Below are 16,145 nucleotides of genomic sequence, written 5' to 3' on the forward strand. Positions count from 1 at the left end.
TTTCAGTTTAATGTCACTCACATTGCAGGAAAGAACAACGTTGTTGCTGATACTTTGTCTAGAATGTACCAATCTGTGCCATGAAACTGTGTAAATATCGGATTAAGGGGGTGCTGCTAGTGATGTATGGTTTTAAAAGCTGCTAAAGCCCCCTGGACCGGATGATCTACCTCAGTGTGTAAATAATTTTCTTTGATGAAATTAGGGGACTTTACCCTTAATTTCATTCTAGAGGGGAGGGTGTAGTAAAGTAGGAATATTTAGAAAATTATTCTTTGGCCAAGCAAAGGAGAGTGAGGCCTTGTGGGAGTTTCGTCAGCCACAAGGACCCTGGGAACGGAATTGTGTATCTTTAAAATTCTAGACAACTGACTCCTCAGCTGAAAGGTTTATTAGAACCCAGGATGTCTTGATTAATGAAGGATCTAACACCTGAGTTCAATGATGTAAACATCCCCCCTCCCAGTGTTGTTATCTGCCCTTGAATTGCCTGGGAATGTGTCTCTGGCGGAAGGGAGGAACCCCTTTGATTTAAAAGTTTGAATTCCAAATTGGCCCAGCTGTCAAGAGGTAAATTGATAGACTAGCAAGCCGATCATTGGTGCATTCAAAAAATAATTTGAGTTTATGATTGGCTTGAAAGTTACGACGCAGGTTGCGAATTGGAAATAAAAGATCAGAGAATCCTCTGCTCTTGGCCTCTCTGCCTCTCTGCCTCTCTGCCTTTGCCCTGCAAATCGCAAAGATGCCCGGCTCTATGGTTCCAGCTTAATAGGCCGCTATTCATCTTTTGAAATGGAGATCTTCGATCGTCTTCTACTTGCAGAGGCTCAAAGAACAACAACTATCCTATCTTTGTGTTAGAGTTGTAAGTATGTAATCTTAGTTAGTCTATGTAGCTTTGTTGTTTTCTTACCTGTAACGTTCTAAAAGATGTGCCTGCTATTTTAGCATGTTTCTTATGTTATTTTAAAATAAACATTTTAAAGATGAAACTGTTTTAGTTGTGTGCCTTTCCAAAAGGGAATAGCTAAGTCCTAGCCTTACGCTTGGTTACGCTATACCGTAGAATTTCTGCCTGCAAGTCTGTGGATACAGCTTGTAGAGAAGGGGACAGCCAGGCTAACGGGTCACAGCCTTCTCCCTGGGTTGTGATTCTGGGTCCCCTGGACAAGAGGGAGTGGTGGCAGCCCTACCGGGTTTTGTTTGTTCTGTTTTGCAAAAACGTAGTGTTCGTCCGCCAACCCTGTCCTGGGCGTCCTGGTCTGGCCGGAGAGCAGAGACAGGAGAAGGGAGGGGCAAGAGGTTGGGGACGAGCATTACTACAGCAGGTCTCACAAATCTCAGAGATCTTTCCCAGCCCTACCACTTGAAATCAATGAATATGACTTAGGACCATTAATTTCAATGGGTCTACTCCAAGTTACACATCTTTGAACACCACCCATTAAATGGAAAGCCTAAACCATGCAGTGAATAATCAATGAACCTTTGACCAAACTATGACCGCAATAACATGAGAAACTAAGACATGCTAAATTTCTATGCTTACATGCTGGATTAAAACAATATCTCTTTCTATTACAATCCGTGAAGCAACACTGTTTTAAGCAAGCTGCAGAGTTTTTCTGCTCCTTAAAACACGAGACATCAATAACTAAAGATAAGAGCTGAAACAGCATGCATCACAGATAGCACAGTTAAGATGCTAATCAATCTTTCAATAGCTGTATCCTTGCATTACTCCGAAGCCTATAAATAATAGCCTGTGCAAGTCTTCCCCAACCTTCTAGATGTTGTTGAACTGCAACTCCAATCAACCCCAGCCAGCATTGTCAATGGTCAGGGATGATGGGAGCTGCAGTCTAGCAATATCTGGAGAGCGGATAAAGGCTAGTGTATGCAATACAATAGGTGCACACAAACAAATATCAGTTTTGTTAGCCTACCTGAAAGAATAGGCTCTGAAATACTGTTTTTATTCCTGTATCCTGCCTGTCACAATACTCAGCACAAAACATGTACTTAAGAATCTGTGTTGCTTTGTTACAGCAATATTCCTCAGGCTTTATTCACCAGTAAATATGTGACAGTTTTTGCCTCTTGATCTCATTCTGTGCATTAAAAAACGCATTAGTACTTTTTTCATTCTCAGTCTGATTGCTGAGCCCTCATCAAAGTTCTAAAACCAATTTTTAAATGTATAGTATCAGCCGAGCGAGGACAATCTAGCTGATTGTTGTTTTCTAGCCATCACTGTCACCTCTGGATACTGGATATGAGCTGATATGAACGTTCTGCATTACATTGGTAATGTGGTCCACTGTGGCATGGAAATCATCAATGGACTTTACAGTTAACAAGGGCCACACATGAAACTGTGAACCTACCCTGAGATCCTGCCATAGAAGCAGATTGGTATACTAGTATACTGAAGTAAACCAACCAAGACCGTTTTGCGCAGGACTTACGTTCCTGAGCATGTTTTGGGAATGTAACTCCCACGTAAATTGGGAGTTGCCTGTACCTCTATTATCGCTAGCGCCAACTAGTGGTGCAACTGTAACTACATGAACTTTAAAACTCAGATTCCGTATACAGTGGTACCTCGGGTTAAGAACTTAATTCATTCTGGAGGTCCGTTCTTAATCTGAAACTGTTCTTAACCTGAGGTACCACTTTAGCTAATGGGGCCTCCTGCTGCTGCCTCGCCACTGCCACCGCACGATTTCTGTTCTCATCCTGAAGCAAAGTTCTTAACCCAAGGTACTATTTATGGGTTAGCAGAGTCTGTAACCTGAAGCATCAGTAACCTGAAGCGTCTGTAACCCAAGGTACCACTGTACTGCAACACTGATGCACATAGATGGCATTTTATAAATCTTCTGCTCTTCATCTCTTAACATGTTTGGTCCAACTCACAGGACTATGAAAAGACCACAGGCAACTTTTTGCGAGGAGAGGAGCAACCTACAATAAGTCACATTCAATTTCCTTTTCTACACACACACACACATACACACACACAGTGCTTTTTTCTGGGGGGACACAGGGGTACACATACCCCTAAACATTTTTTAGGGGGAAAAGCAGTGTGTGTGTGTGAAATATACTCAGAGTCGCAAAGTGATTTCATGCTCTTTATTCAGCTCATAGTGGTGTGGAGGAATGAATGAATGTCCCCTCAAAGTATCTGCTTTATATACATTATTTACACAATGGGCTGCACATGATTGGCTAATTCTGGAATTCTACTGTAAGCCAATCAGGTTGTGGATTCACTTATATCTGGAGCATGATTGGGTGGTTCCTGCCAACCAATCATATTGCTGCATTGTTCTAGGACCAATCAGACTGCTGCATTCTGAATCCTATTGTTCTAGGACCAATCAGACTGCTGCAATTTGGATCCTATTGTTCTAGGACCAATCAGACTGCTGCAGTTTGGATCCTATTCAACTCAGTACATAACACCCCTCCCCTCTAAGTTCCAGTCCTGCCCGGGAGGTCGCATTCATAGTCCTCGAGGTACGCCGGCGGCCTACGTGTGCGTTGTGGCTGGAGTGTTCCCTGGTCCGGGGTTCAGGTTCTGGCTCGTGTTCCAAGGATGCTGGCTGTGATGGGCCTGTTTGGTCTGGCGCAACCGGCTCGCTCAGTCGTGGTTCTGGCTCCGGTGTCCTTTCGGCCTCGCAGGTCCTCTCTGTATTTACTGATTCAGCCTCTCCTGCTGCCCCCTCCTGCTCTATGGGCCTCACTGCCCCGCTGTTCCCTTGGGACTCCTCTGACCTTTCCTCCTCCTGGTTTTCTCCCGGGAATCGTCGCCGTATCTGGTCGCAGTGGCGGCGCCAGCATTGCCCCCCATCCGTTAGCACCTCGTACGACACGGGGCCAGTGACCCTGGTGACTGTGGCAGGACCCATGCTGGGCCTGCCCCAAAATTCTTTGCGTACACCAGGTCCTGGGCCTTGAAGGTCCAGGGGTTCCTGCCTTCCCCCACCACTACCTCATCCTGAGCTCTATCGGGGTGAAGGCGGTCCAATCTGATTGCAAGGCGGCGACCCATTAGTAGTTCAGCGGGGCTCCGGCCAGTTGTTGAGCTGGGGGTGCTGTGCTGTGCTAGGAGGAATGTGGCAAGGCGGTACTCCCAATCCCCTTGCGTCATGTGGCGAAGGGTGTCCTTGGTGGTCCGCACCATGCGTTCTTCTTGGCCATTGGTGGCAGGGTGGAATGGCGCCAAACGGATGTGGCGGATGGCGTTCTGCGCTGTGAAGGTTTGGAATTCTCCTGACGTAAATGCAGTCCCATTGTCTGAGACGAGAGTGTCAGGGAGCCCGTGGGTTGCAAAGAGCCTGCGTAGTACCTGGATGGCTGCGGATGTAGAAGTGGACGGTACCAGTGCAACTTCCAGCCATTTGGTGTAGGAGTCCACCACTATGAAGAATGTTTTCCCCTGAAAGGGGCCAGCGAAGTCCACATGCAGGCGTGACCATGGTGCTCGGGCGGACTCCCAGGACTGGACTGGGGCCCTTGGGGGATCTGGGCGGGATTCTTGGCAGGCCTGGCAGTGTTTGACCCAGGCCTCTATCTCTCCGTCGATCCCTGGCCACCACACATAACTCCTGGCCAGGGCCTTCATTCTTACTACCCCTGGGTGTGTCTCATGTAGGGCTGTGAGGACCCTTTTGCGGAGGGGCTGGGGAACAACAACCCTGCTTCCCCATAACAGGCACCCCTTGTGGGCCGACAGTTCATGTTTGCGGGTTGTGTAGCCAGCGAATTCTGGCCCAGGACTGCTGCTGGGCCATCCCCTCCACACCCAGTCCAGGACCCGGGAGATGACCCTATCTTTCTTGGAATGGTGTGCAACTTCTTGTGCCTGAATGGGGTGGTCAGGAAGCAGCTCCAGGCTCATAACCTCTTGTGCAGGTGCTGGGTCGGGGCCTGTTTCTGGTAGTGGTAGCCTGCTGAGGGCGTCCGCATGGCCCATCGCCTTCCCCGGGCGGTGAATCAGTGCATACTGGAAGCTGGCAAGGAAAATTGACCACCTGAGGACACGAGGAGACAGCACTTGGGGGGTCTGCTTTTCAGGAGCAAACACGCCAAGCAACGGCTTGTGGTCAGTCACCACGGTGAAGGGCCGCCCGTACAAGAAATCATGGATTTTTTTTACTCCCTTCACGATTGTGAGCCCCTCCTTGTCTATTTGCAAGTAGTTCCGCTCGGTTGCGTTGAGTGTCTGGGAAAAGTATGCTACCGGTACCTCTCTCCCATCCGGGAGCTGGTGTCCCAGGACAGCGCCAATGCCATAGGGCGAGGCGTCGCATGCTAGCACCACCGGCAGCCTCTCGTCGAAGTGTGCCAAGACCGAGTTTGAGACAAGCAGGTCCTTGACTGCCTGGAATGCAGCCTCCTGGCGCTGGCCCCACACCCAAGGGGCCCGCTTGTCCAGGAGTCTGTGTAGGGGCTCCGCTACCGCCGCCTTGTGGGGAAGGAAGGAATGGTAAAAGTTCAATAGTCCCAAGAAGGCCTGAAGTTCAGTCTTGTTCTTGGGCGCTGGGGCATCACAAATGGCCCGTAACTTGTCCCCAGTTGGGTGGACCCCTTCTGCGTCCACCATAAATCCCAGAAAGTCCACCTGAGGCACTCCTAGTAGACATTTTTCCCGCTTCACCTTGAGACCCGCCATCTGGAAACGGTGCAGAACGGTGCGGAGGTGGTCCTCAAACTCCTCTGGTGTGGGCCCGGCAATCAACACATCATCGAAGAAGGGGGTGACGCCAGGAATCCCTTTAAGGAGCGAGTCCATTAGATTCTGGAATATGCCTGGTGCCACACTGACACCGAATTACAGCCGCTTTACCCTGAACGCTCCTCTGTGCGTCACAATTGTCTGTGCCTCTGCTGTGGCCTCATCTACTGGAAGCTGTTGATATGCTTGGGCCAAGTCCAGCTTGCCGAAAATTTTCGACCCAGCCAGGGTGGCAAGGACATGGCTGACCACTGGCACTGGGTATGCATGGGCCGTGAGGGCCTTGTTTATGGTACATTTGTAGTCTGCGCAGATGCGGACTGAACCATTAGGCTTGACGGGTGTGACGATTGGGGTTTCCCAGGGGGCATTAGGCACCGGCTCCAGCACTCCTTGCTCCACAAGCCGGTCCAATTCCTCGTCTATACGGGGTTTCAGGGCGAACGGGACCCGGCGGGCCTTTAGCCTGACCGGTCGTACTGCGGGGTCAAGCTGTAGAGCAATGGGGGGGCCCGTATACTGTCCCAATTTCCCATCGAAACCTCTGGAAATTCCTTGCATATGGCATCCACGTCCACTTGTAAGGTAGTGTGGTTCACCCCGGTGATGGCTAGCCCCAGTGGTCCAAACCATGCCAATCCCAGTAAGCTAATGTAGGGGCCCTTGACCACAAGCAAGTCCAGTTGCCGCGTCCGCCCTCGGTATTGCACCCTGAAGGTCCCCACCCCCATTGTGGGGACCTTACGTTTCTGGAAGTCCCGGAGGGTGAATGGGGCCGGCCTGAGTTTGGGACCCCCAGTAGGACACAGTTTCCTTAAGGTCCTTGCTGAGATTATGGATAGATTTGAACCCGTGTCAAGCTCCATGCGGCATGGGGCCCCCTCTATCCGTACCTCTACATAAATTTTCTCTATGTTGGGGTAGGGCAACTGGTATACCTGGACGTCCGTGAGCTCCATCAAGTTGCCTTGGTGCGTTGGGCCCCGGGACCTGGGGCTCTTGGATTGGTCATCTGATGCCTGGCGTCGGGTGGGCCGAGCCCGACACACCCGGGCGATGTGTCCCAATTTTCTGCACTGCCTGCACTCTACGTTGCGGAAACGGCAGGTCCTCCTCTCGTGACTTTCCCCGCAGCTTGCGCAGTTCCCTCCTTCTCGTCGAGGCAGCTGTGGTACGTGGGCTGCTTGAGTGTGCTGCTGTACTCGGTGCACTTCCTCCCTGTCAGATCCTGAGTCGTCGGTGAGGTCTTCGTGGTGAACCCTCAGTTGGGATGGCAGGCTCGGCTGTGCCTCTTGTGTCGACCTCTTGGCAGCTTCCGTTGCCAGGGCCTCCTCCAGAGTGACCTGGAACGTTAGGTCCTTCTTAGCGTAGAGGCGTCGTTGCAGCTTCTCATCCTTCAGGCCACCGACGAGGCGGTCCCGAAGCATGTTCTCCAGCTCTGAGAAGTTGCAGAACTGGGCGGCTTGGCGGAGAGAGGTCACAAACCCAGTTATGGTTTCCCCAGGGGCTTGCCGCTTTGCGTAGAAGGCATTTCGACGAGCCACCACTGAGGGCTGTGGCGAAAAGTGCCCCTTAAGCTGTTCCATTATTGTTTTGTATGGAACAGTAGCGACGTCTTCAGGCGCAAGGAGAGCCCGGGCGATTTCAAATGTCTCCTCTCCGCAGACGCTGAAGAATATCGCCCTCTTCTTGGCGTCTTCTTCATCGGTGACCCCTTTGGCTTCTAGGAGGAAGGTAAAACGGGAGGCGTACGCTTCCCAGTCTCCCGTTGCTGGGTTGAACGGCGAGAAGCTGCTGTCGGTTGCCATTCTGAGTTCCTTGTGTCCCGGAGCTGAAGCCTGGATACACGGTGCGAGGCAGCAGTGCGGCAAGTGGCGGTGCTGCGGTGCTGTGTGTGGCAGTCAGCTCAGCGGGATCCCACCTTCGTCGCCAGTAAAATATACTCAGAGTCGCAAAGTGATTTCATGCTCTTTATTCAGCTCATAGTGGTGTGGAGGAATGAATGAATGTCCCCTCAAAGTATCTGCTTTATATACATTATTTACACAATGGGCTGCACATGATTGGCTCATTCTGGAATTCTACTGTAAGCCAATCAGGTTGTGGATTCACTTATATCTGGAGCATGATTGGGTGGTTCCTGCCAACCAATCATATTGCTGCATTGTTCTAGGACCAATCAGACTGCTGCATTCTGAATCCTATTGTTCTAGGACCAATCAGACTGCTGCAATTTGGATCCTATTGTTCTAGGACCAATCAGACTGCTGCAGTTTGGATCCTATTCAACTCAGTACATAACACCCCTCCCCTCTAAGTTCCAGTCCTGCCCGGGACCAATCAGACTGCTGCATTCTGAATCCTATTGTTCTAGGACCAATCAGACTGCTGCATTCTGAATCCTATTGTTCTAGGACCAATCAGACTGCTGCAATTTGGATCCTATTGTTCTAGGACCAATCAGACTGCTGCAGTTTGGATCCTATTCAACTCAGTACATAACACCGTGTGTGTGTGTGTGTGTGTGTGTGTGTGTGTGTACGAGAACACATTATACAGGATATAAACTGAAATGATTTTGTAAAACTTACTGCAGGGTGCAAGACGGCAGCAACAGTGACCCTGAGAATAAAATGTCCAAAGGAACATTTCACACAATGTTTTGATTAAAAGAAACTGCTTGAGTGGCATGGGAAGGCAACAGAGAATAAACATCCTTTTAACCTCAATCACTCCCAAATCAGAAGCGTATGTGCAAAAAAAAGGGGGGGGAGAGAAGAATGCCATTTGCCAGTTTATTTCTGTATTTTATGACTGTGCCCACTGTATTACTTTCCCAAACCCTTTGCATTTGCTAAAGCACTTCAGAGATTATGGGGAAAGTCAAGCATGGTGCCTGTTTTATAGTTAAGTAAATGGTAGCTGATGTGGTGGAGCAATAAAATCATGACCTGCCTTTGTGAGTTAACTTTTTACCTTTTACAAGTGCTTTCAAAACCAGCCCCAAATTCCGTAACTCAAAATATTTATACTCCGGGTGTGTGTGAAGGGTCACTGCGTGTGCATCTTCAAGGCATCAGTTACGTCCTTTGCTTCATGAACTCTCAGACTAATTTGTCTGGATCTGAAGGAAAGGATGGAAAATATAGCAGCAGAGATTGGGGTGGGGTGGGAGAAGGTTAGATTATACAAATGTGGCAGTAAAAACTGTATTTATGTAGTTGGTTATAAGATTTCTTACCCTGCCTTCACCATAAGAGAGCCTGTGGGGTGTAATGGTTAGTTTTTCGGACTGGCGCCTGGAAGACTAGGTTCAAATCCTGACTTGGCCATAAAGCTCACTGGGTGACCTTGAGCCAGTCTCTTAGTCTAACACACACAGAGAGCTTTATTTCAGTCCATAGACCCAAAATACACAGTACAACAGTATAAATCAACAGCCATTAAGGTGGAAGGTTGGCCTTGCTAGCGATCAGAGGAGCTTTAGCCTGTACATACTGATTTCTGGTTTTTATTGCCTCTGAGAGGAATTTTGCTTCTAAGCCTAACCTACCCCACAGGGGATTAAATGAGGAGCAAGAGAAACTAAGGTGGGTCACCTTGAGATTCTTGGAGGAAAGGGTGGGTTATAAATGCAAAAAATAAATAAAATAAGTTCCCTGAGATGCAATTGTAAAAGCAGATTCAACGGTTACAAGGATAAAATAATTCCAAATGCAATAGAACAGCATAAACCTGAGTGGTGCTTGGTAGCAGTCTGTGCAAGCAAGTGGGGTGGGTGGGATCAGGGACTCACCCAGAAATGATAGGGGAAATGGTCATGCCAGTCAGTACTAGAGGGAAAAATGGCACTATTGAGGAGGGTGAATTAGCAACTGAGGAACACAAAATACAAAGCTGTTTTGAAAAGACCTACTCCTGAGCATCTGTCCCCCTACCAGCTACCCCTGGACAAAATATTTATTTCAGACCAAGAATAGATCTGTAGTCCAGGTGTTCTTGGACTATAACTCTCATCTGTCACAACCAGCATTGTGAGTGGCCATGTATGGAGAGGGTTGTAGCCCTGGTTTAGAGAAAGGGAGGGGATAACTGGCATTTGGGATGGCAGGCCTGCTAGTTGCAAACTGGAAATGCTGGAATGACATTTCCTGATGAGGAATAGAGCGTTTGTAGTTGTCCTTACCTTCCAGGCTAAAAGGGGAGGCAAAGGAAATTACAGATCCCATGTTCCCTGGCACAAAATGATAGGCATCATTTCCAGTTCTTAAGAGACTAGACCAACCTCTCCTGTCTCTTGTGAACTCACTGTTGCTCCACAGCACCTCTGCTGCCTAAGGCAACTGCCTCATTTTGCCTAACGTTAGGGACAGCTATGGAGATGCATTTAATTTTTTTATTTTAAAGGAGCCACAGAGCTGTTTAGCTCATCCCCTGGATTATATACAAATTCCAGTAAGCTGCTTTAGAAAAATATATTTAGAAGGAAAAGTACAATTCACTTGAATGAATAAATTGGTAATATCCACTTATATTTTCTCTCTGACATAGTACAGCTTTCTTTCTTTCTTTTTTGCAGTCTGCTTTGCAATGACCCTTTCTTTATGCCACATACTCATAAAATTGTGAGTCCATAAAATTGTGAATGTGTTTTTAAATCCTGCCATCGAGTCAATATTCTTTCTTTGTTTCTGCAAATATAATATAAAAGGTTCCCACATGTCAGGGAACTGCTATCAGCTCAGAGGCGAGAGGTGGAAGGGCAGTTGTCTTACAGGGAGCCTTCGAATATCTTGCGAAGCAGTTCTTCCTCTGGCGAGGAGGGAAGCCCCACCTCCAGTGGGGAAGGGGTGCAGGGATCAGAAGATGCTAGGGAGAACCTCAACACCAAGCCTGAGCAAAGTGGAGGGGAGGAAAGTCCCCCTTTGCCAAGGCCCACTTTGTGCAGTAGATTTGCGCGCAGAGAGGGGAGGAGAAGGATGGGGGTCACACGACTGTTATTCTGGGGAAGGTGTTATGTAGTGAAGTTTCACCCTGGGCCAGCAGGGGGATACTGTATATAGTTTTCACTCAGGTCTGTAGATAGTTTTCCCTCAGGTCCGCGTCAGTTATTTTAGGCGGGAACTCTGGGCTGTTGTTGTTACAATGTTGACAGCCGGCTGCCTATAAAAGCAGGCCGGCTGAGCTGTTTGCAGTCAGTTCTATTCCAGCTTACGAAATAAAGAGCTATTTGGAGAAATCGCTGGTCGTCGGCTATGTCAACCCACAACTTAACACTGGCGACGAAGGTGGGATCGATGGACATCAGAGCACAGCCAGATGCAGCCAGCCTCTGAACTGAGCTGAATCACTGAGCTGAATCACAGAGCGAAATCACTGAGCGAAATCACTGGACAGAACCAATTCAGAGCTGACTGTTCTGGCTAGAGCACTGTGTTCCATCCATCGCCCTTCACGCCGGCATCGGAATCATGGCTTCACTTGTGCCTCTACCGCCGTTTGCGCCAGCCTCTGAATCATGGGATTCCTACCTCGCTCGGTTCGACTGCTACCTCCAAGCCAACGAGCTGACAGCAGTATCAAAGGATCATAAGCGGGGCCTATTCCTCAGCCTCTGTGGGCCTGAGGTGTTTGAGACGGCCCGAGCATTGGTTGCGCCCGAAGCAGTCCAGGCAACACCATGGGACACGATCCAAGAGAAGCTCCGCAACCACTACGCACCAAAGCCGTCCAAGATTGCTGCCCGCCATGCGTTCTACCACCGGAACCAGGCAGAGGGGGAGTCAATCAACAACTACACCACCGCCCTGCGACAGGCTGCAATGCACTGTGAGTTCCGAGACTTAGACGATGCCCTGATGGATCGAATCGTCTGCGGGGTCCGGGACATCCATCTGCAATGGCGTCTCCTCGCCAAGCCAGACCTCACGCTGCAGAAAGCCATTGAGGAGGCTGTGGCCTCAGAAGCTGCTGAACGCTCCGCCCAGGAGATCCGCAAGTCCAGCAGCCCGCGTCTTGCTAGGGAGCCAGTTCTGGTGCATCATGAAGAGGCCAGCAGTGATGAGGCATCCTCCAGTGAAGGCGATGACGTGCACCAGATAAAGCGGGAGCACAGGAAGTTCCAACAGAAGTCCAAGGGCCAACCGGAATGTGCCGGCTGCGGAGGCAACCATTCCCGTGCCAAGTGTCGATTCAGAGATGCCATCTGTAGGAAGTGTTCCAGAAGGGGCCACATCGCTAAGGTCTGCCAATCGGCTCCGTCTGACACCCCCCCCTTCATCGACTCGCAAGTCCAAGCCTTCACTCCAGTCTGCCAAGGAAAGTTGTTTCGCTCTCACCAACTGCAGCTGCCCGTCTGGAACCACGATTGGCCAAACCGACTCGCCTACGCGACGCAAGCTGAACGTCACGGTGCTCATTGAAGGAGCTCCATGTGACATGGAGATCGACACCGGGTCTGCCCTGTTCATTGTGTCGTGGAGCACCATCAAAAGACTGGTACCCAGAGTGTCCAAAAGGCAACTCGACTCTCACCGCGTACACCTGAGAGACTACCAGGGAAACGACATTCCCGTGGTAGGCGTTGGCCGGTTCCGGATTGCCTTCAAGGATTTTTCGGGCCTGCTCCGGTTGGTGGTGGTCGAAGGTCAGCGGCCAAGCCTCCTAGGGCTAGACTGGTTTGATGCCCTCGGCCTGGAAGTCACCGGCATCAACTGCATCTCTAACGCAGAGACTGAGGGTCTGGTCAAAGACTTTGCCGAGGTTTTTGACGGCACCTTGGGGCAATATACAGGTATGCCCATCTCCTTTAGCCTTGATCCACAAGTCGCCCCCATCAAGCTAAAGCCATGCCGGGTTCCCTTTGCTCTCAAGGCTAAGGTGGACGAACAACTGGACAAACTGATCGCCCAAGGAGTTTTGGAGCCGGTTGACCACGCCAAGTGGGAAACCCCCATCGTCATGCCTGTCAAGCCAGATGGGTCGGTGAGAATCTGCGCTGACTACAAGTGCACGATCAACAAGGCACTTCAGCAGCACGCTTATCCGGTTCCTGTTGTCCAACACCTGCTGCATTCCCTGGGTGAGGGTAAGGTCTTCGCTAAGCTGGACCTTGCCCAAGCCTATCAACAACTGCCAGTCGATGATGCCACTGCTGAAGCCCAGACGATCGTCACCCACCGGGGGGCATTCCGTTGCCGCCGGTTGCAGTTCAGGGTGAGTGTGGCTCCTGGCATCTTCCAAAGCCTTACGGAGCGTCTCCTGCAAGGGCTTCCGGGCGTGGTACCATATTTTGATGACGTCTTGGTGTCTGCAGACTCACACCAGCAGCTGTTCGAGCGCCTCCGTGCCGTGCTGACCAGGTTCCAAGAGGCCGGGCTCAAGGTAAAGAGGGAGAAGTGCCAGATCGCCGTTCCACAGGTAGAGTTCCTGGGCTATCTTATCGATGCCTCCGGCCTTCACCCGACCACATCCAAGATCCGCGCTATCCAGCAGGCCTCCACCCCAAAGAACAAGACGGAGTTGGACTGTTTTCCTGGCTGCCTACCACTACCGGCTCATCCATCGCCCGGGGAAATCGATGGGCCATGCCGACGCCCTCAGCCGTTGCCCTCTTCCAGCATTTGTGGAAGACCCGGCTCCAGCTTCATCGCTCCTTCTGATTGAGGATCTTCCGGCAGCGCCTGTATCAGCTGCCACTGTGGCCTCCACGTCTGCCCAGGATCGCACCATCAGCCGGGTGCTCAACTGGGTGTGGAGGGGGTGGCCACAAGGGCCTTTTGCATCGGAGTTCCAGCCCTTCGCAACCAGACAACATGAACTCTCAGCTCATCGCGGCTGTCTGCTGTGGGGAGACCGCATCGTGATTCCCCAGGGACTCCGTCAGCGCGTCCTGGAGGCTCTGCACGTTGGCCACCCGGGAATTGTCAAAATGAAGGCGTTGGCTCGGTGTTACGTCTGGTGGCCTAATATGGACGATGCCATCACTGCCTGGGTGTCCGCCTGTCAAGCGTGCCAAGAGTCGAGGCCTGCACCACCGGCAGCTAAGGGACACACCTGGGAGACGCCAAAGACACCCTGGTCGAGGGTGCACATTGATCTGGCTGGCCCCTTTCACGGCCGGACCTTTATGGTAGTGGTGGACGCCTATTCCAAATGGCTGGAGGTCGCCCTGATGCCCTCCACCACTACCGAAGCTGTCATCCGGGTGCTGCGAGGCCTGTTTGCAACGCATGGGTGTCCTGATGTCCTTGTCTCTGACAATGGACCACAGTTCACGTCAGGCACGTTTGAGCGGTATCTTTTGGGACTGGGCATCCGCCATGCCCTAACGGCACCCTTTCATCCATCCAGCAACGGGCAAGCGGAAAGAATGGTGCGCTCGGCAAAAGAGGCACTGGCGCGCCTGGACCGGGGAGACTGGCATGAGCGGGTCGCCGAATACTTGTTCGTGCAACACATCACCCCTCATGCGGCCACAGGGAGGAGTCCTGCTGAACTGCTTATGGGCCGCTGCCTCAGGTCACCGCTCGACCGGCTACACCCGGACTTTGCCGTGGCTGAACCCCCAGGCTGTGCCAACGCGCCATGGTCATTTGTCCCAGGAAACCAGGTCTTTGCCCAGAACTATGTGGGGGACATTCCTTGGGTGCCAGCCACAGTAGTGGGAGTCACTGGACCTCGCTCGTACCAGGTGGCACTCGAAGACGGACGCTTGTGGCGACGGCACATAGACCAGCTTAGGCGCAGGGTTGGGGACTTGGACACTACCGAGGTGCCCCCAACTGCGCTTGCGGCTCCAGAAGAGACACGTACAGATGGTGAGGCCCCACCTACACCTCCCTCGCAAACTGCCAGCGTGGAGCCGAACCAAGCCGTTTCAGAGGGTCTGCCAGACTTACCACAGACTCAGACCACTCCACTTGCGGAGGCTCCACCCACAGCAGCGGATCCAGGGGATTTGGTTCCAACGCCATCTAGGGTCGCACCACAGCCTCAACAAGAACTGTGTGGCTCTCCGGACTTGGCTACCAGTCCCCGGCGGTCTGGCAGAGTTTCCAAGCTCCCAACTTATTTAAAGGACTATGTTGTTGGACATGTATCACTGTTGGTCTAAGTATGGGAAATGTAACCAATATGCTTTTGTGCCTAATTGAACCATTACGCGTAGTGCTGTATGTAAGGAAACCATTACGATTGTAACTAACGCCTTATCTCAGTGGGGAGGGGTGTTATGTAGTGAAGTTTCACCCTGGGCCAGCAGGGGGATACTGTATATAGTTTTCACTCAGGTCTGTAGATAGTTTTCCCTCAGGTCCGCGTCAGTTATTTTAGGCGGGAACTCTGGGCTGTTGTTGTTACAATGTTGACAGCCGGCTGCCTATAAAAGCAGGCTGGCTGAGCTGTTTGCAGTCAGTTCTATTCCAGCTTACGAAATAAAGAGCTATTTGGAGAAATCACTGGTCGTCGGCTATGTCAACCCACAACTTAACAGAAGGTATAAGGACCACCCACTCCCAGATTCTGCTAGCGACTGAGCAGACATGGACTTGCGACTCTCTGCACTGTAAAATAGTTTGTACAGATAATAAAGCCTGGAAAAGACAGGTTGGAGTCGTGCCTGTTTGCTCTCAAGCAACCACACCAGCACTTGACACCACTCTTTTTCAAAATCACTACAGTGGTACCTCTGGTTACGTACTTAATTCGTTCCGGAGGTCCATTCTTAACCTGAAACTGTTCTTAACCTGAAGCACCACTTTAGCTAACGGGGCCTCCCGCTGCTGCTGCGCCACCGTCATGCGATTTCTGTTTTCATCCTGAAGCAAAGTTCTTAACCCGAGGTACTATTTCTGGGTTAGCGGAGTCTGTAACCTGAAGCGTCTGTAACCTGAAGCATATGTAACCCGAGGTACCACTGTATTGTCCTTTTCCCGTAGTCTGTCTGTCAGCTTCGCCAACTCCACATAGTTCATCAGTTTTTCTTGCCATTGTTCTTTAGTTGGAATTTCTCCAGTCTTCCAATTCTGTGCTATCAGTATTCTTGCTGCCGTCATGGCATACATGAATAATTTCCTTTTCTCTTTCGGCAAGTCTTGCCCCAAAATACCCAACAGGAAGGCTTCTGGCTGCTTAAAAAATGTTATTTTAAACATTTTCCCCAATTCATTATATATAATTTCCCAATATATTTTAACACTTTTACAATCCCCGCCCTCGCCCCACCCCTATGCTTGCCACGCCCCTGGCTTCCTCTGCCACTGACCTGACGGCTCCCCCAGGATTTCAGCACTGGTTGCAATCCAAAGGATTCCTCATATAAACTGAGATTTCTGCATCAGCTTACAGGAAAATGTTGCAGCATGAAGTACTACTGACTAGAATTCCAGCCACTCCA

The sequence above is a fragment of the Podarcis gaigeae genome (genome assembly GCF_964106915.1).
Source record: "Podarcis gaigeae genome assembly, chromosome: 12".
NCBI lineage: Eukaryota > Metazoa > Chordata > Lepidosauria > Squamata > Lacertidae > Podarcis > Podarcis gaigeae.